Raw genomic sequence first — 27,544 nt, forward strand, 5'->3', positions numbered from 1 at the left:
CGGAGAATCTGATCAGAACCCTACCACCCCAGATTCCAGTGTTTACTTTTCATCTGTGTTCTGGCCTTCGTAATTTGCTTTCCCCTCCTGCGGGAAGGGGTAGATGAAACTGCAAATAAAAGCACCCTAAACTGTTCCCTGACCTGGGAACCACAACTGGCCAGAACAGGAGGCCCTGAAGCAGACGACACCTGTCCCATGCCACTGGGAACATTGCAGGCCCGGAGTAGTGGCCCAGAAGAAGACGATGGCGGGACGCGAATTAGGCACAGACTGAAAAGATAATTGAAAACGTGAACTGATGAGCACACCCACGATAAGGGAGTGCATGGGATTAATACATTTTTAGCTCTGTCACATTTGTATGCAAGCAGAGAGAATCAGAGTTCGTGTTGGGTTTGCACAGCGGTGCCCCAAAAACCGCTGTCGGGGGGTGACCCTTGGGATTGATTCCCCTAGATGAAAATGATTTTTGTGGTTTGTATGTTCATAATAAGATGTTTGGCAGGAACAGAACAAAGAGAAATTTTCAACTTCAGCTGGAATAGTTCTGCAGAACGGCACAGCTGCGGCAGGGGTACAACGTGTAGATTTTTCTAAGAGTTATTACCCAGCTGTTGACCTATCTTGTAAACCCCCTAAGATTACGCTGAGCTCCAGCCCACAGGGATTTACCTGTGCTGTAAGAACTAATGCCACAAGATTTTTAAGAAATTCCATCTGTCGATTTAATTTCACGAAGAGTGTAACGAGTGAGAAAGAGGATGCCTCAATAACAAGTAGAGAAGTCACCTTTCAATATGGTCCTGGTGACAATAAGACCTTTATGTTAACTAGCTTTAAAGCATCCACACCTCAGCCATCCCTGAAAGGTACTTTATGGATCTGCGGGGAGCACTGGCTACCCGAGGGATGGTCGGGATCGTGTTATTTAGGATATGTGGTGCCCCATATCAGGTTACTGAAGCAAAGCCCCTTCCAGTCTAATCCTGCTCACCAGAAAAGGAAGATCACAGAAACTGAAAGGTTCTGTGCTATTGCCTTTCCGCCTTATGGAGTAGCAAAGCTGGCCCATGAAGCTACAGTATGTGTCACTTTTCAACTGAGAAAGAAGCTAGCGCACCATTCCGAGAAGTTCTGCAATACCGGGCCGATGCATAGAGAGCAAGTTCCTGATTCAGCGCCTTGTTCCAAATATCCATTTAATATATGCTCCCGCATATCAGATGCTAAACAGATAAGAACAGATTTATTACAATTTACCAAACAATCCATACAAAACTACTGTCCAAAGAAAATAAAATATTGAATTATTCATGTTTTTATGTCAGAGATGCAATTAGAGAGAAGAGACAGCCACTTCACATACATTTGAGTAATATATTTGGACATATATTTGAGTATCAAAAGCACAAAAGTGATCATTCAGACCATGGGATCTTAAAAGCTTGCCAAGCAGGAATATGTAAATGCTGGATAATAAGGGGCCCAGTATCGAACCCTGAAGAACACCAACTTACTGTACCCAACTTCTGAATTGAAAGCCCCAAGAGAGACAAAGTGAGGGCAATCAGTAAGGTAATGAATCTCTTAAGAGCAATGTCAGCAATGGCAAACAGCTTCAAGTTGACAAAGTGAGATGTCATGGTTAACAGTGTGAGAGAGACAGTGAGCCAGAATGTGAAGCTATAAAAAGATCATTAGTGAGTATAACCACGGCAGTTTCTATGTCGTGTAACTGTCCAGGCCATCAAGGGCCATGTTTTTTTTTCTTTGGCACAGGAGTAGCTGCAGGTGTTTTAAGGGCTGTTGGTGCAACTTCAGTTCTCAAGGAGTCGATTATTATGTTGAATAATAATAATAATGCACTTATATAGTGCTTTTCTGGACACTACTCAAAGCGCTTTAAAGGAAATGGGGATCCCCTGCACCACCACCAATGTGCAGCATCCATGTTGAAGACAACAGGGAAGAGAGCAGAAACACAGGATTGAAATAAAACAAGAGGAATTGAATCTAATAAACAGGTGTTGGATTTCACACACCATACCAATTTATTAAGGCATGCATCGTAAAGTTGAATGAAACAAAATTAAAAAAATAGAAAGAAGGGAACCAGTGAAACTATGGATGCAGAAAGGTTTTGAATAACATGGTGGAGAGAATGTGATGCCAGATGTTGTTAATCTTGGCATTAAATAACTCTAAGAAAGTTTTGCAAAGTCAAGAGATGAAGCAGATAACATAGTGTGGCAATTTGGCCTCAGTAGTCTATTGATAATGGAGAACAATTATCTAAGATTTTTGTTTGGTCTCAAAGACATGGGACAAGTAGCTGGATCCAGCAGACTGTATTGCTTCTTGGTATACAATCAAAGGCTCCTTCCGAGACTGATGAAGTACATGTAGATCTGCATACCTGTATACTTGTGTAGTAAATTGATATCAGGATATATAAATTAAATATTGCAAAATACATGTACAGTAAAAGTCCACCAGGTACTGATCTTTACTGTGTTGAGCTGTGCCAACTGGTGTTACTTCAATACAGAGATCATTGTTCCACACCAGCCTCCGTGTCGTTCTTTGCATTTATGCAAAGCCTCAACAACTTGTATGCCCTATATAACACAAATACCTTGTTTTACCATTATGTTCATATTGTTACAGCTTTAGGTGACTTAGAAGTGTCTCTTAGATTTTAGATAAAGTTTGTGACACTGGGAAAAGCAAGCACTTCACGCGTATGGTGGGGTTCCTTGAGCAGAACAATTGTAAAGTTTACCTTAGTATACCTAGGTAAGTTGTGGATTAATGATTGGCAAGGACCAGTACAGACACACAATATAAGATCACATGAAGAGCAGGAGAGAGAGAAAAAGGAGAAGGAAGAAACAAGGAGAGCAGGGAGAAGAGTGAGAAGTCCAGAGGAGTTGGGACTTGAAGGTTGTGCCAGGCGAGAACCCCTACTTCTTGATCATCCAAACCAAATCTGATTGGAGATAAGTATTTGAACCTTATAAGAGCGTGCTATTCTGTGTTTTTAGGGACCTAAAAGATACCTCAATTATAAATGTATTTCCTGATTAGGGTGCATTTTATGGATAGGGATATAGGCTCCCATTTATTTTGTGCCATCCAGGGTGCAGAGAGAGAGATTTAACTGCAGGTTGCTTTGTATTTAGTTAGAAGGCAGCTCGTCTCTTGTGTGGCCTCTGTAGACATATTAAGAGTTTAGTGCTTAGTAGAAGTCTGGGGTTTTCTGGGTGACCACAATGTTAGGCCTCTGAAACGCCGTGTCTGTAAATACTATATATAATGTAACTTTATGTGTTGTAAGTTTTGTGTAGTGTAGTTTGTGTGTTTTCTCATTGTAATAAATATTTGTTAACCAAGTGTGTCTGGATTGTTACTGCTCACAACAAAGCTGTGCCAGGGAACAAAGAATTCACGTCCCTGTAATTATACCAGCCTCTCTGGCACATCGCTAGAAATCACTTACAAGTCGGGGGCTATGAATAATTATTTTACTTATTGACAAAACAGCTCAGTGAATTCCTGATTTTCACCATGTTCATAACCCTCCATTTGTAACAATATTAAATGAAGCAATCGCATTCTTATACTAAAAATAATCGTAATCAGTGGCATAAAACCTAAAACAAACAAGGGATCAAATTCTTGCAGATGTTGTTACAGCTATAGGTGTCTGTGGAAGTGTCTCAATCAGACATTGTGTTATGCCTTCTTAGTGTCAACGTTTTCCAGCTTCAAAGCAAAGGGGATGTTTGCTGAGATCTAGGGAGTCCAGAATCGGTCCTCAAAACAGTTTTATGGTTTACCTTAGTTCTGGGTAAATGATTGTTAATCAACAGTCTAGAAAGACATCATATGAGATCAAGACAGACATCAAGAGAGAAGAACAGAATATGAAGGGAAGACAAAAGGAGGCAGAACATAAAGAGTGTGCCAGGTGAGAGGTGCTTGTTGAGATCATCCAAAAAGACCAGATCTGAGCTAAGTATTTGAGCATTGCTAAGGGTGCTTGCTATTCTTTGTTTTTAGGGAACTCTGATTTCCTGAGTGAAGAATCCCTTAGTTAAAAACAGCCTCTCCCGGTTCATGGGTGCATTTTACAATGGGGAGATCGATTTCCATTTATTTGGGGGAGTCTATGTCTATAAATAAAGAGATTTAACTGTTGATTATATTCAATTTAGTTTTGAAGGCAGTTTATCTATTATTATGACTTTTGTTAAGATTGGAATACTTGGTAAGAGTCTGGGACTTTCCTGGGTGATTAGATTGTTAGGCCTCTAGGACACTGTGTCTGTGAACTTCTCTTGTACATAAAACTTGTTTGTTGTATGTTTATGTGGTGTGTAGTATAGTAAGTATATAAGTATAGTATATAAGGCTTGATCTTGAAAATAATTTAATGTAACTTTATGCCTTTTGCCTCAAATAAGGATTTGAAATTACTAACACTTAATTGTACAATACAGTACTTAAGCAACTTTTTCTAATTTGCTATTTTCCAACCATTCCCTGAACTCTTTCTAAAAGCCTTTTGTTTGTATTATTTTTATTCCTAATAAACTCATCTATTTTAATAAAATGAAGCAATCCTAATTTAAATTCATGCAGATCAACCTCACCGCTATCTTGAATTTGTGTTGTTTAGAATCAACTTGGTTTTTCGGTAACCTCCAGGACACATGGTATGGCTCCTGCATTCAAAAGTGCTTATGATAACATCTAATGTATAGTCACATATGCTATTCTCCTATAATAAGTATATGACTGACTGGCAACCTTCCTATACCATCTGATCCATTAGCCACAAAGGCAGAGAATGTCCAGAACGGACACAACATTGCAATAACGTACATATCTGCAGTGTATTTCTCAGATAGAGAAATGCCAGGAGCAGAAGGGGTCAATATCAGAGGAAGGGCAGGTAACACATGATGAAAAGGGGTTTCCAGCCTGGGGATTTCTGCTGTGGGCATTCACACCCAAAATGGCAACTCCACCTGAGACATCTTTCAGGGAAACACAGGAGGAAAGCTGTGTGCCTCAGCAAGTGCCCGGTGCACTCCCCAAGCCTGTGGAGAGGACTGCTGAAGAAGGAGTGAGGGTAGAAGAATATAATAGACCATGAAGACCATGAAGTACTGACTACAGTCAACTAGACCAACTAGATCCACTTTGGGATTCAGGCCAGCTAGAGACGGAAAGTGGTCTGTGGTCAGCATCAGCACATTTCTGGTGGTGGGGAGTGTCACAGAAATCTGTGATTGAGTTTATATGTAAAGGCCAGTGAGTTGTCAGTATTGGTGTGCTTGTAAGTTTTCTGTTGGATGGTTTCCTCCTCCCTAATCAAAAGTCATCAAATGCAGACAGTGACCATCAGAGATCTGCACAGGGTTTGTAAACCTCATCGTAACAGAGGAATCGCAGGCAGCTGTTGAGGATGAGTACTGCAGTAGGATAGAAGCTGTTCTTGAGTCCAGTGAGCTGTGATTTAACAGTGCGGCACCACTGGTCAGAGCGCAGGGGGGAGAACAGTCTGTGGCCAGTTTGAGGGATGGTGAGGATCCTCAATGATGGATTGGGCTCTAATTGGACATAAATGGTTGCAAGTGTAAAATGTTTATTTATGTATATAAAAAAGTAACAACGCTTAACATATCACTTTTTATCTATGCGTAGGAAACTGTAACACTGCTGTGGTTACATAAAGTGTAAATCATTCACTACAAATGTTTCAACAAATGGATCCATATTTATATGACACACAGAAGTCCTGTCAGAAACCAACCATCGTGTGCCAGATAAACATTTGGTCTAATTTAAAAGTCATCTTTGACTATAGGCCTCCCAGAAGTCTTGTGCTGCTGAGCAAACCAGGTAAACATTATCACCATAATTAAAGTCCAGAAAAGAGCACAGACAGTGAAACGGTGCAATAGGTCTTCTTAACTGAAAGCTTGAAAACAAAAATCTTTCTAAAACTATCAACAAGCTCTGGACAAGCTGAAGATCATGGAGGTGATATAAATATTTTATCCAAATACAAAGAGCTTCACATTAAGTTACAGGAATGTCTACTATCCAAACTGAAACCCAGCTGTAAATGTATGATCATATTTTGTTATGACATTCTACTAGAAATTTGTCTCTGTGGTCCTGTTTGAGAGCAGTCTGTCACAGTAGCCGGGGGCTAGCCGTGGAGAGGGACTGGTGAGACGGAGGACCCTGTGGGTAGCGGCAGGAACGGAGCAAACGAGAGGGTTCGGTCCGGGCTGATGGTATCGGGCGGAGTCGGAGCGAGACATGAGCCCTCAGGTAGCAGACGTTGGGCGACCTGGTGAGACGAGCCTCTCGACAACTGATCCCAATGCCAAGCGAGAAGGAGAGGGAGACCCGGAAATATAAAGCCCCAGACAACTAGAAACACTGGAAGTACAAGGAAAGCACAGGGAAACTAGGAACAGGACCGAGCAGGAGCGCCCTCTAGATGTGCAGGGCGTGACACAGTCAGGGCTTCTAACGATGCATCGGAGTGGAAAGCCCCTGGTATGTTTTTCTATCCAAGACCTCCCAAACCATCACCAGGCAGCCTTGCTTTCTCCAACACAGGTTTCCGTCCTGTGGCTTGGCTGGATGTGCTCACAAAATGCCCAAAACTCTGTTCTTTACTGTTATTACACATGTTCACAGCACCTTTATGTTTGTTCTCCTTTGTTATTTTCTGTTTGTGTACACAAGAAAGTGTATTAGCAATGTGTTCTATACATACGCTTGTTGTTATCAAGCTCATTAAGGAGTGCTGTCGTTAGGATTTTGAATGTCAAACATACTGAAATATTGGGATACTTTAAAGCTCATATATATGGGCCTAACTTTAATGAAAGCATATATATCTCAATGTACTTCCGGGAGCTTCTCGCTCATCTGGAGAGACAACAGGCCACTGAACTAATTTCAACCAAAGTGAGTCCAGACCATAACCTAACCAGACCTGGAGCCTATGACGTTTTGGCGGGAGAGGGTGGGGGCCCTCGTCCTGGCCTTCCCAGATCCGATGCTGCCCTATGTGCTGGATACAGACGCCAGTGAGATGGGGGTGGGTGCAGGGCTAGCACAGGAGGGGCCACACGGGGAGAGGGTCGTCGCGCACTTTAGCCGGGCGCTCGATAAGGCCGAGAGGAATTATTGAGTCACCTGGAGGGAGCTGCTGGTTGTAGTCTCGACGGTCCGCCACTTCAAGCCCCATCTGATCGGGATCCAGTTCAAACTGCGGACGGACCATGCGTCTCTCACCTGGCTGCTCAATTTCAAGGAGCCGGAGGGTCAAATGTATTGAGATCCTGCAGGAGTACGACTTCACGGTCATCTACCATATGCTAGAGACTTCAATACATTCAGTAGTGCAGTTTTTAGCTTCATTTGATCTCTAGTGACTATTGGAAACTAGTAAATAATTACAGTAGAACCTGGCCTCAAGTCCTAGAAGTTACCATTTTTAACATCGCTATCAAGCAGAAAAGGGTTATTAAGGTGATGAGTAACCTTTTGAATTCAAGACAGTGGCTGCATTCATTTAGTGCTGCATCTTTTTAATGAACGCAAGTTGAGCTTACTGTGACGAAAATGTATTACAAACAAAAACTTGAGAATGTTTTGTGAAAACTGAGAGAATGTATTGTAAGATTACAAAACCGAATGTTACAGGATGACTAAATATTATAAAAATCATAGTTTTAATCAGAGGCTTACAACATAGAATTACTCCAATTACAACCCCCTCAATAAAATACAGTATATTATGCCATTATCCAGCATAGAACTAAAGCACAAAGCAAATCCAAATGATCCATTCCCTTAGATAGGTGCATACAAAAAAAGCTTTCGTTTGTTCCCATAAGATATATTTAAGCTATAAAGAAGCAGAAAATAACGAGATAAAACTAAAGCTTTCTGTGCAGCAAGGTTAGTCTATGCAGGCAAAAATACTAAAAATCTGATGATAGTCTTAAAAAGATATGAAAAGGATTTATAATATTCTTTTGAACAAAACCCTGTTTCAAGTCTTCTCGGCACTTGGGAGACATCACTATTCAATATAAACCAAAATAATCTTTTTAATTGCATTTCTACAAAATTTTAACAGCGATATTTTATTTTTTTTAAATGTAGTTGATAGAAATTATGATTTAACAAATTGCACATCTTTCTACAGAATTCAAAATATTTTCAATTACGTTTATGTATTATTACCGAGTGAAATATTTGAATCAGTACCGGATATGAAACACATTAAAAACAAAAAATATCAAATTAAAGCCAATAACAACGTGTTTAATTTGTTAAAATTAACAAAGTGCCATCGTTATATGTTTACTAAAACAGGAACATTCCAACAGTGTACAATTACAAACCGTAATAGTTTAATCACATTGACCACGCAATTCCTGCCACGAGTAGCAATAACAGTTCAAGCCAGTATTTCGACAAAAAATAAACTTTAGTTAAATTCACTTAAAAATATACTTTACTTTTAATATAAGTTAAGAAACCGAAAGTAGATTACAAACTGTGTTCGTGTTGTTTGAAGTCTGCCGTGTTTAAAGAAAAATGTTCGCTTTGGATGTTAATGCTTTTAAAACTCTTAAAATCCCGTTTAACTGGAGGTCGCGTTTTTTTTAAATGTGGTTTTATGAAAGAACTGAAAAGACGAAAAAAATTCACTTCAAATGTACTTTACTTTTAGTATCGGTTAAGCACCAGGAAGTAGATTACAAAATTTGTTTGAAAGCTGCAGTATTTAAAGAAAAATATTCGCTTTGGATGTTAATGCTTCTAAAACTTAAAATCCCGTTTAACTGTAGGTCGCGTTTTTTTTAAAATGTGGTTTTGTAAAAGAACTGGGGAAAAAAGACAACCGTCACATATTTAGAGAGAGACGCTTCATTTCTGAGGCGAGGAAAAACCTTCCACAAATAAACTGGGAGCACTTCAGAAAAAAACCGTACGGAAATTCTCTAAATAAACGGTAAAATATTCCAAACTGAATTAAAAATACTTTTAAACAAATATCTGGATGTGCGCTTAGAGTGAATTTAGTGGACGAATTAAAAATAAAAATTCGGATTCAAACAGAATCCAAAGTAAAAATACCGATTTGTCTCCAAGTAACCCAGTCGTATATAAACATACTTTAAATCGGAAAAAACAACACGCTAAACGTGTTTGTGTCCTTTCTCCTAATCATCCCATGTTGTATCACAGTGAATGTACTATGAGTCCTGCAAAAAACCCTCTGAAGTAGCGAATGATAACGTTTAATTTGCATTCTTGCAAAACCTATAGTACGTTTTTCCCGTCTTACAAAATTAAACGACCTTGGTGGAAAAATGCATTTGATCGGACAAAATGAAAGTGAAAATCATTCAAGTTAAATATGAATTTTTATTACATTAAAAAATACACATTACAAAATAAAAATGTTTCCAAAAAAGTTATTTTAAAATTGGAACAAAATGTCCCATAAGAAATTGTACCATGGTATGGTACCCTGGTATTTTTGACAGTACCATAGTACATGTACCATGGAACTTATACAGTATACCATGGTATTCTTAAAGTGCAGTGTGGTATGTTGAAACCTATTTTATCCTATGATATTTTGACAGCAGTATGGTACAAGTGTGGTACTTTTAGGGGTACCACGGTACAGAACACTAGTTATTAAAATATGATTGATAGATAAATAGGCCCACTTTATTCATCCTGAAGAAGATAGCAGAGAAAATAGAAAGCTAACATAAAATGTACAGGCTATTTAAAATATTTTAGGTTTTGTAATGAAACACGATTCATTAACCCAGTGGTTCTCAAACTGTGGAGTGCTGCCAGGTGGTACGCCAAATGACCCTGGAACTGTGTTGTGTGCGCTGAAAAATCGGGACGGGTTTTTCATATTTTCTATTTTAATGCGTGTCGAATACGCAGCCTACGTACTACGGTACAGTGCGCACTAGTACTTGAATGGACACAGCTAGAAATGTAATTCTATACCACTCTATAGGAATGCATGCTATGAAGTGACCAATTGTATTTAAAAAAAGCAAATAGGAAGGTGGGAGAACGTGCGTGATCTTGGAACACCGCCAATCTTGTAAGCATGGGAAAGCGTGATAGATAACAGAAAAATATTTAAGGACTGTTCTGGGTTACTTTGAGAAAAATACATCAAGTATCTCTGTTTCGCATCCATGCGCATGAAATAAAAACTTCTGAATTGGACTTCTGACAGCCTTTAAAGGGGAAATGGGAAATATTTCTCCAACAGCTCCACATTCCTCAACAATTGATTGAAAATGAATACCTCGCAAAAATCAAGTGTTACGTCCTGGCTGAAAGGAATAGACACCAAGAGTAATGATGCCAGTTCCGACAGATCACACACAACTGTTGAGACTGAGCAGCAAGCGTCGGAAAATGGCTACAAGGCAGTAAGATCCAAATGATCTCAATTTGGGATTTACTTACACCGGGACAGAGGAAGAGCCAAGACCACAGTGTGTCGTGTGCTCTGAGAGTCTCAGCAATGAAAGCATGAGGCCAGCACATTTAAGGCGGCACTTTACCACGAAACATGCGCTCTTGAAGGATAAGCCTGTTGATTTTTTTCAAAGGAAACTTAAAGATCTGAAGCAGCGCAAGTCCACCATAAGGAACAGTGCCACTCCAATTTCCAAATCCCAAGAAGCATCTTACTATGCAAGCTTGCAGATTGCTAAAGCAGGTAAGACCCACACTATCGGTGAAGAACTTTGTTTACCGTTGGCAAAAGAGCTGATACTTATGTGTGGAGAAAAAAATGCTAAACAGCTCGACCTGGTGGCCCTTTTGAATGACACAGTCACTTGTAGAATTATTGATATGGCAGATGTCAAAAGTACGCTGACAGAGCGCGTTAAGATGAGCAGATGTTTTTCACTGCAATTAGATGAGTCTGTAGATGTCGTCAATTTGGCAAATTTGCTTGTTTACGTTGGATATGAGTTTGAGGGCATGTCGCATGAGGACTTTCTGTTCTGCAAGCCGCCACCAACAAGAACTACAGGAGAGCACATATTTCAGCTTCTGAATGAATTTATTGAAGAGAATGGCATCGACTGGAAAAAATGCGTCAGAGTTTGTACATACAGTGCTAGAGTGATGACAGGCAGACACAGCAGTGTTGTTGCACGAATTAGAGAGGTTGCTCCAGATATGAAGTGGGCGCACTGCAGCATCCACCGTGAGGCCTTGGCAGCCAAGAAAATGCCTGAGGATTTGAAATCCGTGTTAGACTCTGCTGTCCAAGTTGTGAGTTGTATCAAGGCTCGACCAATGAATTCACGTCTGTTTAATGTGCTTTGTAATGAAATGGGAAGCAAACATGTGCGGCTTCTGCTACATACTGAAGTGAGATGGTTATCAAGGGGCAGAGCGCACACGAGGCTCTTTGAGCTGCGCTCTGAGGTACAGATGTTTCTGCATGACCAGCAATCTCTCTTGGCAAGTCTATTTGATGATCCAGTGTGGCTGGTAAAATAAGCCTACCTGGCTGATATAATTACATGTTTCAATGAGCTGAATATGGGACTGCAGGGGTTCTCTTTAACAATTTTTTACATGATTTGACAAGATCACTCCTATAAAGAAAAAGCTGCAGCTTTTTGTTAATAAAATCAATGCAAGTGATGTCTTTCCCAGATGAAAAACTATCTACACACACATGGTATGGCATTTGATGCTGCTGTTCATGATGTGATTGAGTGCATCTCTTGTCATTGGAAGAACAGTTCTCAGAGTACTTTCCAGTTGAGGCCACAACAGAGTGAATCAGGAACCCCTTTACTTTTGATGTCGTAGGAATACAACATCAAAACGATGTCGACCCAACCTACGACCCAAGGATCTGACCTGTGCTGAACAAGAGAAGTAACTCGAGTTATCATCTGATGCGACTTTGATGTCAGAAATGAAATGACAGTCACAGTTGGATTTCTGGATCCAAAAACAGAGTGAATATCCAGCCCTCTTATTAAAGTCTGTGTGGTTTTCGATGCCTTTTGCTATTATCTACCTTTTGTGAGAAAGAAGAAAAAAGAAAGAAAACAACGTTTCGGACACGGAGCCTTCTTCAGCTTTCTTCTTCTTCCACACCTGAAGAAGGCTCCACGTCCGAAACGTTGTGTTACGTTCTGTGTTGTAGACACACTGACTCATCTTTCCCTTCTAGATGTTGTTTAAACCATTTCCTAGCATGTTCGTAATGCCACGGCAGTGCTTCCGCTTTTGGGTCTAGGTTCGATACTAGATTCAAGCTTTACACAAAACAGAAATGAAAATTATGTCCAGTTTCAGGGGGATGTTGGGAACACTCCTCCCTTCCTCTCCTATTGTCCTGTACATGTCTGCCCTTTGTATGTATTCATATTTGTTGTTCCAGATAAAATTAAAAACTATTCTGACAGCCTCTTTCCTGAATGTCGGAGGCAGAGGGAAACTGTACGCTAAAAAGATAAGAGTGGACAAGATGTCTGTTTTAACTACTGCTATCGTTCCTGTATATGACAGTTGTATACTTTTCCAGTGACCCAGTTTTATTTTCAGAAATCTTAGTTTTACTATCCAGTTTAACCATGGTGACCCATGCGTTTAAAAAAACTTTCCCCAAAAAAGTCCCCCAAAACTTTAATAGGCCCAGATACTAACTTTAATCCACCCGGTGTCTCTTTCCTGTTTCTCCATGTGCCAAAGTATTTTATTTTGCTTTTCCCGATGTTGAGCCTCGAACCTGTTGCTTCTCCGAAATGTTCACGGATCTCAAGTGCCCTCATCACTCCCCTGTCTGAGTCTAATAGCAAGACTGTCGTCTGCGTAAGCCGCAAGTTAAGCTTGCTGGCCCCTACTGCTGGGAATCATTATACCTGTTATTTCTTTATGTGACCTTATTATTTTTAACATTGGTTCTAGGCAGATTACGTATAGTAAGGGTGACAGAGGGCACCCTTGCCTTACTCCCTTCTTGATGGCAACCGTCTCTCCTAAAAACCCATCGATGTTGACTCGAGTTCCAACACTGATATACAAATGCCGCAGCCCACCAATAAATTTTCCCCTGAAACCAAATCTTTCTGAAACTTGCCATAAAAAACTGTGATTGACATAATCAAAAGCTTTCTCCTGGTCTAAGCTTATTAAAATTAGTGGTAAGTGCCTATCTTCGACCCAAATTATAATATCTCTGATCAAGTGTAAATTCCAAAGTAACGTACACTCTTTTACTTCACAAGTTTGATCATCCCTGATAACCTCTGATAACGCCTCCTGTAGTCTTAGACAGAGGACTTTCGCTAAGATCTTATAGTCTGTTGTTAACAATTGAATAGGTCTCCAATTTTCAAGGCATGTCCTATCATCTTTCTTATACAACAGAGATAGCACACTGGTCCTCATAGTTGTGCCCAAATGTTCCCCCTTTAAGAATTCTGTATAAATGTTTAAGAGTGTGTTTTTGATCGAAGGCCAGAAGGTTTTGTAGAATTCCTTTGGAAGGTACCTTCTTTTTACTCAAACTAAAAAGTGCCTGCTCAACCTCTTCCAGGGTCAACTCCTCTTCTAAGCCAATTTTACTCTCCACTGCAATCCTTAATTTATAGTGTATCTAAAATCATGTCTGTATTCTCCAGAGTTGGCACCTCCTTAAATAATTCTCTGTGAAAATTAGTGGCTTCTCTTACCATCTCCTTCGCGTCTCTAGTGACACCCCCATCCTTCATCTGGATACTGTCAAGTATCATCCTTTTATGGTCTTTTCTCACCATTTAAATAAGGTAGAATTGCCCTCCTCAATCTCTAGAGCATGGTTCTGAGGCTTAAAGAGAAACCCTTTATTTTTCTCCATATACAGGTTTTTCAACTCATTTTTGGTTCTTAAAATTTCCTCTTTCTCCACATGCACACCACCACTCTTCCTCTCATACAAACCAGTGAACTTCTGTTGTACTTTGGAGATTTGCTCCTTTTCCTCACCCCTCCTCTTCCCGCAATATCTAATTGATGCTCCCTTTATTCTTTGTTTGGTGTTTTCCCACCACTCCATTGCTGAATCAAATAGGGTCCTTCTTGCTTCCCATTTTTTTTCTAATTGGTCTTTATTAGTATTTTAAATTAGTCTTTTACTAAAAATTCTGTATTTAACTTCCAGAAACTGGGTCCGAAGCTAACCTTATCACCCTCGAATTCTACTTTAACTAAATCATGATCCAAAAACCATGGATAAACTTTGTGACAGCAGGATGTAGTCCAGTCTCTTTTCTGAGCCTTGGCTATTACTCCAAAGTGGGCACCCTCTTCCTCCACTGCTCTGCCTTACACTATCTAGGTCATAGTTTTGGAAAAGGGAGCAAATCCTCCTAGTTCCTTCTGTCCTACTACTGTCAAGGTCCTCATTTAAGTCTCTCCCTAGTATGATCTTCCTATTTGTCAAAAATAAAGGCTCTATCCCTGTAAAGAAGTCTCTCCTTAATCTTTTCTGTGCCGGACACATTTATTAGTCTTAGATTCTCGCTCCCCACCTGTCCATCCACTACTAGTATTCTTCTGGGTGTCACAACAAAGGAGTTTGCTAGTTTAAAACATTAATTTCTAATAAGAATGCCTACTCCTGCAGAATGTACTCCACTCCTATACTCCACTCTGAGATGCCCTCCCCCCATTCTTTGGTAAAACGCCTGCTGTCTTCCACACCCTAAACAAGAACTTCCTGTTGGAAGAGAAAGTCAGCTTTCAAATCCTTAAGGAAATCAAAGACTGCAATCCTCTTACTATATCTTCTTAGCCCTCTTACGTTTATGGCACACACCGAAAGGTTATCCATTAGGACTAAGAAGGCTATCTTAAGTCACTGTTCCCTTCGATTTCTGAGAAAGGCTCCGGAGTTGGACACTCCACAGAGCTAACCGAACTCATGTTCATGAAAGATGGAATACACAGGATTGCAAGAGAGTATGTCTCCAAACTTGTTTCTTTGACTACTTTTCTAGAAAGTTCTTCCAGCCCCTCCTTCCTCCCCCTCCTTTTCCCCTCTCTTTATCTGGGTTACTGACAGAATCCCATATTCTATAGATCTCTGGAGAGTTGTTCCCAACTCAAACAGCATGGCTTATCCTTCTCAAAAGTCCCTCTGGACATTCCAACCTTCACGGTTCCGACTCCGACTTCAAAACGAAGTGCACTAAATACTTCAATTGTCCCTCACGGGAAAATGAGTGCCCAGCCTTCAGCTGGAGCGATTCCGGCTTGATGGAAAAGGTCTTCCTGGTGTTCCGCTGCTCCTGCTGCCCCCTGACATCTAGTCTTCTCTCCGCACGTCCTCATGTCACCTTCAGGCCATTTTGGTAAATCGTACAGCCGCGGTTAGGCCACGTACTGCATGAAAAGTGATGCCCCAAAAGGCGGACCGCTGGCGCACAGTGGTGCAGGCTGACTCCTCTGGAGCCCGGTACACACTCAGCTGCCGGCCGCCTGGACAACAACTGAAGCCGCAGGGGGGGGGCTCCAGCCTCCTTAGCTTAGGCCCCTCCCACCACCAGCAGCTGTGCCGAGCGAGCTGCAAGCGAAAACAGACCGTCAGCACCTGCGGGCAAAGGCAAGGGGCAGCTCTCTCTGGGGAGGGGGACATGCACTGCACCACACCACACCTGCCTCCCTAAAAAAAAAGATTATACATTTTTTGGGGGAAAACGCATAGGAGCTGAAAAGGGGGCCTGCCTGCTTGCCAAGAAAGTTGAGACGCGAGAAAGTGCACAGAGGGAGGACGGAAAAGGAGACAGAGACATGGAGAGAGAGACACAGACGGACGTGGGATGAGACTCGAGCAGAAGGAGCTCCAGTCCACCTTGCTTGCATTCCCGGAGGCGCTGCAATACCGGGCCGATGTGTGGAGAGGACGGCGCAAGCTCCTGATCCAGCTCCCTGTTCCAAAAGCGGTTTAATATGTAGTCCCCCGATGGGGGACGTATCAAGATATTAAACTGATAAGAACATTTTTTTTTTACAAAATATACTTTATTTCCATAATACATCTCAAAAAAGGAAACATTCTCACAAATAATATACATAGCATGCAGTAAAAAAACTTTTTGAACAGCGGTGATTGTCCGTTATCAATCTATGCAAGTGGATGACGGGGACGGATTTGTGCAATTAAAGAGTCCCTCCAAGCCCTACCACTTGCTTGTGTCCGTTAGTCCCTGTACAGGGCCCAAAGTCCTTTCCAGTACATCATCCTCCTTCTGAGGTTTGCCAGGATCTTCTCCAGCTCTCTTGCTCCCCACTCTGCTGTGCCAGATGAGAGTGTTCCTTGCATCCCACAGGCCTTTTTTTGTAAGGGACAGTAGTAGCCAGAGTAGGAACTGCGTCCCCTTGTCCAATCCAGTTGGTGCCAGCCCAAGCAGAATGTACTGGTAACAGAGCACAGCTCTCACTCCCAGGAGTTGCATGGTGTTGTCCATTCTGCCCCACACTGCCTTGGAGAAGGGGCAGCTCCAGAACACATGCTCCTGAGTCTCCTCGACGAAACACGTGTCCCGGGGGCAATGCGGATTCCTGGTAAGCGAGTGTCTGTAGAGGACCTCTCTGGTGGCCAGTCTCTTGTGTACGGCCATCCAGTTGAGGTCCTTCAGTTGATTGTCCAGTTCTTTAGGCTGCGTCCTTTCCCAGACTTGTCTGGGAACTTGCAGCCTTTCGTCGGCGACCAGATGCCCCCTCACCTCTTTGTACAGGGCTCTGTGGTTGGTGCAGAGCTCCGGCTGTCTCGTGGCCTCGTACCTCCTGCTCCACTTGACAGCGTGGGTGTAGAACTTCGGTCGCCTCTCTGCCTTGGGCCCAGTGTTTGACCACTTAACCAGGTGCCTCATCGGGATGGAGAGCTACAGTCTGACAAAGTACTGGTACTTATGGCCAATGGGCTCTTGCAGCACCTGACAAAGGTTGCAGAAAAAGATGCAGTCGAGTTTCAGGGGGAAATGTGGAACTCAGTTGCACTCATGAGTTTCAAATTGACAAATAATGATTTTAGGAGTTCAACAGTCTGACGGCAGAAAAGAGAAGTTCAAGGGTAAAAGAAAAGCCATCCAATCACCACACAAATGTTACACTAAAAATCATATTTCCAATGCAAACGCAAATATGCCTTTCAACTTTATACATTATATGGTACAGATTCATAGCTGCCATCGCTTCATGTCTCCTTCCTTTTCCTGAGGAAATTTCTCTACCCCCTTCCTCGACTGGCTGGCACATCTGGTTCCTCGTGATGTACTCGTACCTGCCGCCCTAGACGAAGCTGAAGATCATCCCTTGCAGCGCTCATCTGAGTCTGGCCGGCAGTGGGTACACCACCGCCAGGTAAACCAAAGCCAGCAGGATGTCGTCACTTTTCCTGTGTAGGACAGCAACCGCGTTTTCCACAGACCCAGCTTCTCGTTCACCTTGGCGATTCTCTCGGTCCAGTTGCTGGTCTCATTGTTCTGGCTCTAAAAGGAAACACTCAGTATTTTGAGGAGCTCCGTGCAGAGCTCGAGACCCTCCGGCGCCGTCATCCTGTCCTTCCAGTCTTCTTATCCGAAGAAGATAAGAACTGATAAGAACAGATTTTTTTTTACAAAACTTTTATTCAAAACACAGCAAAATCATCACGTCAGTCACACCTCACCATACAGTCTCAAGAGGGCAAATAACATTTTCACAATTCAACAATCAATACATGAAATCACAAATCAAAAAGATTCTTCCATTTTTCCTTTGCGGCAAAGTAACCCCACCTCCAAACATCCCTTAGAACCCTCCCTCGCACCATCCCCTTAACCCTCTCCACCACCCGTTTCACAGACCACACAACATTCCGCTTGGCTAGCTCTTCTCTTGAATCCCACACCACCTGTTTTACTAGACTAACAAACAACCAACCCAAAATCCCACTGTACATGGAACATGGGTACACCTAAACCCCCATCGAACTACATCAAAGGACAGAACAAAGGAAGAAGGCGAATTCAGCAAAATATCATGACAATTCTCCCATACTTCTTGAACAAAATTACACTCCCAGAAAGCGTGCCGCACAGTCTCCTCCCCTGAGAACCCCTCTGTTGGACAGTTTTTAATCTTAGATAACTTATGCCTATACAACACTTGCCGTAATGGCAACCTGTCATGGACTATTCGCCAGTTCAAGTCCATCAATCCATGGTCCAAACCTTTAGGCTGCACTCGGGCTCACACATCCCAACGGTGCCCAACACTGCCAGGTTAACCTTTTTAGCCCCCATTACCAAACTATACAGCTGCTTGTGACTTTCGCGAACGTCCCTGTCCTCAAAGGGAAAAAGCTCCCTCCTCATCTCCCGTGCTCTCCCATAATGGACTCAAGCAGGAGCAGCATGTGGCCTTACATTCATCCACCCATACACAGACCTCATACATGCCTCAAACCACAAACACACAAAACTCTTAAACCACCCCTCAACCCCACCACCAAGGACTTTACACAGCCCTGAAAAGAAACTACAATCTAGTTTCAGCAGCAAATCTGGAACCCCCCACCCTCCCTCACTAACATCCATGTACATAATATCCCTCTCAATGTATTCATACTTCCCTCCCCACGTAAACTCAAAAACCATCCGGGTCAGCAGTCTCCTGAATGTCTTCGGCAGTGGATACACATAAGCCAGATACACCAAGGCAGGCAGTACGTCAGCCTTCAACACAACCACCTTCCCCACAAAGGATAACCTGGAGGGGAGTAGTTACCTATACCAGCATTGCTCAAGAACTCTTCTATGTTGGCCGCATCCTGTGGTGGGCCTTCGTAACTACTTGTGCTACTCGGGGAGCTAGGAGACCAGGCGAGGCTTTTGCTGACCTCCGTTCCACCCCCTAACTCTCCTATATCCCCCCAATTCCCACTCCCTGGGGCTGGGGATTCCAAGTTAGCGCCTTCTCTTTACACACCCCCTCACCTTCTACTACCTTGGATATTAACCTGGGAGGCGAGAGCGACTCCCCTCCAGCTTTCTCCTTCAACTTCCACTTCCATTTTTTCTTTTTTCCTATCACCAGTTCAAAACCATCTCCCTCCCCTCCTTCCTCTTCTACTATACTGCCATCTTCACTCATTTCAGACTCTCACTGACTCCCACTCCCTTCCCCCTCCTCCTCCCTTAACCCCTCCTTTCCACTGACTTCCACCCCATTCCCCCTCTGCCCCTTACAAGTTCACTTGCCTCCTCCCCGTCCCTTCCACCTACAGCTATGCCTTCCCCTACCTCACTCCCCTATCCTCCACTAACACCTTGACTTCCTCCCCTCTATCTCTACCTGACTCACCCCTTTCTGGCTTACCAGCCTCCTCCCTTACATTTCTCCCAACCACACTCTCTTTCTTGCCCCCGCCCCACCAGTCTTTCCCGCACCCCCAGCATCCTGTCTTCTGTCCTCCTCCTCTTCTTCTGCCTCTTCATCAACTGGGAATTGCTCCAAATACCTATTATGAAGAACTATTACCTGTTCCGGTTGTCGGTCCCAACAGTCCTTAAACAGGTGCTCAGCTTCATTACATAAGGAACACCTTGGCCCTTATCACACAGTCCCTTATCTCGTGCTCCTCCCCCCTGCATCTCCGGCAAATCATCTTATTACATTCTGCCGCCAAATGGCCACCACATCTTCAGCACAATCTCGGCTGTCCTGCATAAAATAGAAACACCTGATTGGATCCCAAAAAGTTTGCCGGTGGATGTCTAAAACCACCCCTCGACATGTCATCTGTCCGGAATCTGTACTGCCAATGGCCAGTCCAGATCCCCAGACCGTCTTGCACCCTCTGTGCCTCACTCAGGGTGTCTACATACCGATGCAAGAAGGCATATAAATCCGTTTCTGACACAAGAGGCTAGAAAAAGCCGTAAAGATGCATAACTTTTGCATAAAGCCACATTAAAAAGCCGTAAAGATGCATAACTTTGCACACAAAACACCTCCTTCAGATCCAGAACTTGCTTCAATACATGCTGGGAGAAGTCCTCCCTCCCCAACATCAAACCAACATCTCCCAGCCATCTAAACTGGAGCGTGTTCTTCAGTCCAGGCCTGAGGCCAGCGTCCATGTCCAGCAAAAACAAAAAAAAAAACAAAGATGGCAAGAAACTCACCTGGCACTCTGAACAAGCGCCCGTCCTTCTCCGGGAGTCCTTGGAAGCGTCCAAACCCAAAAAGAAGAAAAGAATAATCCAAGCAGAAGAAACAAATCCAACAGAAGAAAATTTTTGGCACAGGCTGACTGCCCTGGAGCCTGGAACTTGCGCAGCTGCCGGCCTCCCTGCAGCCAGAGGCCTGCCACCTGGACTCCGCTCCCCCTCTCTCCTGCCTGCCTGCCAGTCCCGGGTGGGGTCCCTGCTCTTTGATCTTCTGTCAACGGCCCGACAACGACCACAGCCACGGGGGTGCCAGCCTCCTGCTCTAACAGCCAGTCTCCCCCACACACAGAGCCAGTTCAGATCTTTCAGTAGATTATCTAACTTTGCCGGTTGAATTTGAAGCCACACCTCCTTTGTTACTCCAGGGACAGCATTGCTGCTCTCCCTCCTTACTAGCTTGTACATCTGCCTCTGCCTCAGTGTAGTCAGCCCTTCCCTCACTGCCTGATCAGACTTTAGCCAGTGTACTGCCTATAATGCCATGGCAATTGTTCCGCTTTAGGAGTGACGTTTGTCCATGTCACCAGATGTCTCATTACTGGTGCAAACCAAAGATGCTCAAAGGAGCTGCAGTTATGTGACGGGTTCTCATGCAATTATGTACATACTGTACACTGGAAATAAAGACACAGTCCAGTTTTAAAGGGATGTCTGGCATTTCTTTCCTCCATCCTCTAACAGTCGGTACATGTCTCTTCGCTTAATATACTCATATTTTCGCCCCCACATAAAAGTGAAGACTGTCTTGACTACGTCTCTCCGGAGGCGAGCTGGCATAGGATACACCACTGCTAGGTGGAAAAGCAATGGCATGACATCTTCCTTTAGTACCAGAACTTTCCCTATGAAGGACAGCGATCTTGTTTGCCATCTCCCCAATTTCTCTCTCACCTTTCTCAGACGTTCCCCCAGTTTAATTTGACCATACTTTCCTTATGAAACTGTACTCCTAGCACCCTCACTGGGGTCGTCATAACTGTTAATCCACCTATCGCCTCCGTTCTATCTCTCCATGTCCTATAATATTGAATTGTACTTTTGCTTTTATTCGACATAGAACCCGTGCCCTTTGCAAATCCCTTCTCTATGCTTAGTGCCTTTTGCAGACTTCCTTCTGTACTAAGGAACAGGGTGATGTCGTCCACATAGGCCCCTACTTTGACTTCATGTCCTCCACTTCCAGGGACCAGAACCCCACGCACGCCTGGGTCTTTCCGGATTTGCTCTAAAATGGGTTCAGCATATGCGATGTACAACAAAGGGGATAGCGGACAACCTTGACGCACTCCACATTTAACCGGTATTCCTCCGCCTAACCTGCCATTAACACACACCCTAGTTTCCACCTTCCTATAGAATGTTTGTAACCAAGTGACGAATTTCTCACTTACCCCCATTCTTCTCAGTGTCTCCCATAGGACAGCATGGTTCACCCTGTCAAAGGCTTTGTTTTGGTTCAAGTTCACCAACATTAATGGCAGTTTTCTATCTTCAACCGATTCCAGCGTGTCTCTGATCAGCTGCAAATTCCAACTTATTTTCCTACCTGCAACTCCGCAACTCTGGTTTCCCTGCACTAGAAACACCATTACCTTCTTCAGTCTTCGTCCCAGTATCTTTAATCTGCACATTACAGTTGTAACGGCCTCCAATTATCTAGGCTAGTCTTGTCCCCTTTCTTTTATAAATCAGAGCCAATATCCTAGTTCTCATAGTTGGTCCCATCACACCCTGTTCCAAAATTTCAGTAAATACCTCTGACAGCATTGGCTCCAACCTTTCCCAAAACATCACATAAAGCTCGGTTGGTAACCCATCCACCCCAGGGACTGTGCCCTTCCGCAACCCTTCCAGTGCCTCCTTCATTTCTACAGTTGTTATTGGGCTGTCCAATCCTTCCCCCCCATCTAACTTCACACTCACACCAGTCATCAACCTGTCGCGCATGCCAATATCCACCTTTATTCCTGCAAACAGTTCAGTGTAGTTTTCAGTAGCACAGTCAAACATTCCTGCTTCGTCCTCGACTAATCTCCCTCCCTTCTTCAGAAGACCATTACAGTGGTCTCCTGCTGCGCTCTCACCGAGCCAAACAACAGGGGTGAGCATTGTTCCTCTCCTTCCATTCGTGTACCTCTCAGCCTAAAAAGATGGTCCTTGGCCCACTGGAGTTCTGAGCCATTTTGTTCTGTGAGTTGTCCTGACTTTGGATCACTTTCTACCCCGCACGTTTGGTCCCGGCTGATCACGTCAGCTAGTACTCCTTTCAGGCGGTTCACCAACACCTTGGCGATTAGCTTGCAATCCACACAGAGCAATTACAACGGCCTCCAGTTCTTTAGGTCCGTTGCTGACCCTTTCTTGTACAGCAGCGTGAGGATGCCTTCCCTCATCGAGTCACTCATGATCTTTCTACAGAAGATTTCTTCCGTCACCTGCATCAAAATGGGCCCTACAACATCCCAGAATGTGCGGTAGAATTCAGCGGGTAACCCGTCTCTACCTGGAACCTTACCTAGCTTCATGCTTAGTAAAGCATCACCAAGTTCTTTCAGGCTGATTGGTACCTCCAGGTGCTCCTGGGCCTTTTTGGGTATCTGTGCCACGATGTTATCTAATAACGTTGTCCCCATGAGTTCATCTACTGGGTTTTGGGAAAAGAGAAGCTTATAATAGTTCCTCACTGCTTCCAACATCTCATCGCTACCAGGTACTATCCTCCCCCCTTGGGTCTGGATGCCTGCCATCACTCTCTGCCTTTGTCTCTGCCGTATTTGGCAGAAGAAGAAGCTGGAGCATGTTTCATGTGCTTGTAAGTACTTCACATGAGCTCTAAACAGGTACTTTTTTGCCTTTTGTTCATAATAACCTCATAGTTTAGCTTTTGCCGTTGAAATAGCCTCCAAACTCACCACTGTGCCCTTATTACTCTGAGAATATAAGCTATTCAGTTCTTCCTGCAGTTTCCTACCCTTCTGCCATTCTCGCTTGAGTCTTACTAAGAAGTAAGCTCTCAACTCCCCCCTAATCTTCTTCTTCAACTGCTCCCACCAGTCAATCAGGGAAATACCTTGCTTTCTCTCCTTCCACCACTTACACAGTTTAGATCTCATTAGACTGACATACTCTGCTTCCTTCAGAGTCTCCGTGTTCAGTTTCCACACCCCACATCCAAACTGATTGTTTAAATGTGGAACGTGAATCTCCACCTGGGCATGGTCTGAAAACCCAACTGGCTGCACCACCACCTTCTCCACAAGTCCCCCTGTGAAGCAAAAACATAGTCAAGGCATTTTGCAGTGCCCTGAGCGCTCCTCCACGTGGCCCCGGCTTTCCCCTTTGCTGTCCGAAAGGCACAGTCAAAAAGGCCAAACTGAGATAAAAGGAGGTTAAGTTGACTCGCCCTTCTTGTCCTGGAGATCGACATTAAAATCCCCTCCTATAACAATCCAATTGTTAGTCAGGCAGACGGGGTCTTTAAAGAAGTCTGCCCGTAAAGTGCCATTGCCGGGGCACACACACACACACACACACACACACACACACACACACACACACACACACACTGGAAGCTACTAACACCAAAACAAATATCGAAAACCAACACTCTCCCAGGCACTACATTCTCACATCTTTCTACCATACAATCGTTATTACCTAGTAAGATTCCTATGCCAGAGGAATGGACTCCACCAATATTCCACCGTGAGTCTCCTCTATCCCACTCCCGTGTAAACTGTACAACATCACTCTCATCTTTTAAGTGGACCTCCTGCAGCAGACAGATGTCAAAGCACATAGTTTTCAGGTAAGTGAACACCGCCGTCCTCTTAAACGTGTTCCTTAACGCACGTACATTTAATGTTAGGATCTTCAGCATTAGGGTTATAACAAGGACTCTGAGTACTGGCGTAGGAATGGCATCAGCTCCATATAAGCCTGACGCACAGCCACCCCTCTTTGCCTCCGTAAAAACAGACTTTCTATCCTCCCACCCATTCACAACCCACTGTCACCCCCATGAGCGCCTTCATTCCACGGTGAAAACTTGACGCCCGGGTTGGGTACTGCATGTTCCCATTCTTCCATGCACAGTGTTCTAGGAACTGCACAGGAGCTTCCAAAGTCTTCCCCACCATGTTAGCATGTCTTTGGACCCCGTTCTCAAACATTTCCTTAAATTCACCTTTATCCTTTATTAACTAGATCCACCAGTAACACCTTCTTATTGATTGCCTCCATCCGATTGAGCCCCTTTAGTGTTGTAATTTCCCCACCAAAATGCCCACATTGCACCGCAATCCCTGCCCGAGATACCAGTTACTCATCAAAGTGCAACCACTAAATTCAGTCTTAGGCCAAACTAACTTATTGGCCTTTTCGTCCCATTTACAGTAAGCCTTGAACCTCAAGGGTACCTCCGCAAATATACAGACCTCAGACTATTCTCTCTGCCGGATAACCTGTGGCTGCATACATTCTTCCAGGGCCTCTGCCGAAACCAGTGTCTCTTTGGTTTCTGGAATGCAAGATCTAGAAGACACTTCCAGCCCTGACATGGGTTCCTGCTACACTCTCAGACCCCTGTGATGAGCCATCGGTCTGGGCCAGCGAATCTTTAGCCATCTCCTCCAAAAATTCCAAGGGCCCTTTGCCCGGTTTCTTCACTAAAGAAGACGTGTGACTTGCTGCCTTCCTTTTCCCAGTCTTCTTGATGATGGTGGTGTCCATGTCCTCCTCGTCTTCCATATTATCTGCCCAATTACACTCTTTTCTCCACAGGGTCAAGACTTGGTTCTTCCACCATCGCCCGCAAGCACTCCAGTGGGTCGTGTGTGACTCCCATGTCTTCCCTCTCTGCACCATCCGGATCTGAAGCTTCTGTTTGGCCGTGGTGATCTTCCTCAAAGGTGAGTTCTGCCGTCGTCTGCCTGCAGCTTGTCTCGTTACGCACCTGTCACTCTCTCCTGGTTCCATCTCCTCCACGATGGTGTCACCAGCACAGACACCGGCTTCTCGATTGGCACAGCTGCAGGGTCCTTCACGTGACGAGCCGAGGACGTGCTTGCTGTAGGTATGCTGCCGGTGACAGCAGCAACTTGTAGAGATGCCCAGAGCCCCCACACAAATTGCATTTGGGCTCAGATCTGCATGTCAGTGCACTGTGACCTACTTCATCGCATTTCCTGCACACCTGGACCTTGCAGTCCGAAGCATAATGACCTCTCTGCCCATAACGCCTACATTCAAAATGTTGCTCTGGGTAATACAGGTAATACAGGTAATACAGGTAGCCTCTTTTTACCCCAATTGTGAAGGACACAGGGTGGTGTAAAAGCCTGTCCTCTGCTTTGGGGTCAGCTCTGAAGCGAACCATGTACTTTCTCTTCCTGTTCCATATTTTCTTCCTGTCAAGTATCTTTACCCCAGTATCCTGCACATCCAAAAACCTTTTTAGGAAGTTCACAATGTCATCTTTGAACATGAACATGTCATAGGGGCTAAACATATGGACCCATAAGGGCCTCAGCTCACGAGCAAACAGTGGCTCGAGTAAAAAATTTACAAAAGGCTCTTCTTGTCTACGTGCAGTCAGTATGGACCACACCTTCACACACGGGTCAGGAGATGACAGTGAAAGATCAAAAATGTTCTTACCCAGGAAGCTCTGGAGGCAATAAACATCTTCCGGTTGCAAGGGCAGGTACTTGAAGATAATGTTGTCCTCAAAGGCATCCCTCTCAAAGTCCTTTTCGAAAGCTTCTTTCCGTAGCACGAAACATACCATGTACCTTGGCTTTGCATTCTTGATGGCCGAAGTCTTCTCCATTTTCAGCAGTATGGCCAGAATCCTCTCCCCCACAAAAAAGTCTAGAAACTCAAGCTGTGGTCAGGCCACACACTTGGGATCTTCGCCAAAAGAGTGAGAAGCGATGCCCGATACTGTTGTAGACAAACATGTGGGGGTCCCTCTTCCAGACCGTGGCATTGGCTGCCTTCTCTGGGATCCAGAGGTGGCCACCACAGCTGGCTAGTGGCATTCCTGCATCAGGCAGCCGCCTGGACTCCACTCCCACTGTTGCCCAGCTTCCAGCCTGATATGCGGGCCTTGATCTTCTGTCAATGACCTGACAATGACCGCAGCCCCAGGGGGTGACTACTTCATTAGCTAAGGCTCCTCCCACAAGCAGCAGCATCTACTGACCTGCAGGCAGAAACAGAGCAGCAGGTAAGGAAATGACAAACTGGCTTTCAGGTCACACATATTTACCTCCCTACCAGACAAAGGACAGAGAAAGGAAAAAGGAAGAGCATCAGTCCCCTTTGCTTGCGTGGTTTGTCACTGGACCTTGAGAGAAGGTAGTGCACCATTCATGAAAACATAATACCATGTCTATGCATAGCAAGCTCCTGATCAATTTCCCTGTTCCAAAAATCTGTTTAATATGTGGTTACCCATATGGGGGACATTTTGGATATTAAACTGAAAAGAAAAGATTTAAAAAAATGTTTATTCCAAACAGTCAATTACAAAAATACAGAACAAAAATACAACCATCCAACTACAGACCCTACAACCTAATCCCCATCCATCTTTCCCTTGCAGCAAAATGACCCCATCAATGTACATCCTGGTACACCCTAAACTGCACCTCCCCCCACCCCCAACTCACTGCTTCACCAAGTCAACCTAGCTCTACAACTCTTGAATAAATTATATGTAAAGACGTAAAGTGTAAAAACCTGTGTACATTCTTTCAATGTTACAAAGCAGACAGAAACATGAAATAGACAGTTTAACAGACTACAAATCATGAACAACAAACTTTATTATTTGAAAACACATTACCTAAAATATGAATTATCACTTAATGGCATTTATAACTATGTGAATGTATATGAACTAATGATCTGTTAATCATTATTTAATTCAGGTGGGTAGCTGCGTCAGCATGCGTAGGCTGCAAAGGAACAAGTAAGAGGTTTATTCCATGCTGAAAAAAAGAAGAAAGAGAAGAAGGCTCCACGGCCGAAACGTTGTGTTCTCTTTCTTCTTTTTTTCAGCATGGAATAAACCTCTTACTTGTTCCTTTGCATCATTATATAATGTTTGTTAATGACTCATTAATGAAAGTTATTATAAAGTGTTGCTGATATTTTTAACTGCCAAAATTCTTTAGTTGTGTGGTTCAATGTTAATATAACTTATCATTTGA

The 27,544-nt window shown here is 43.7% G+C and overlaps 1 pseudogene; it reads right to left on the reverse strand.

Moving 5' to 3' along the window:
* Positions 1-15,964: 15,964 nt before the first annotated feature.
* LOC148810237 (U2 spliceosomal RNA) lies at positions 15,965-16,131 on the reverse strand (annotated as a pseudogene).
* Positions 16,132-27,544: the final 11,413 nt, after the last annotated feature.

This window comes from Atractosteus spatula, unplaced genomic scaffold (assembly GCF_055471065.1).
Source record: "Atractosteus spatula isolate fAtrSpa1 unplaced genomic scaffold, fAtrSpa1.hap1 Scaffold_101, whole genome shotgun sequence".
Classification (NCBI taxonomy): domain Eukaryota; kingdom Metazoa; phylum Chordata; class Actinopteri; order Semionotiformes; family Lepisosteidae; genus Atractosteus; species Atractosteus spatula.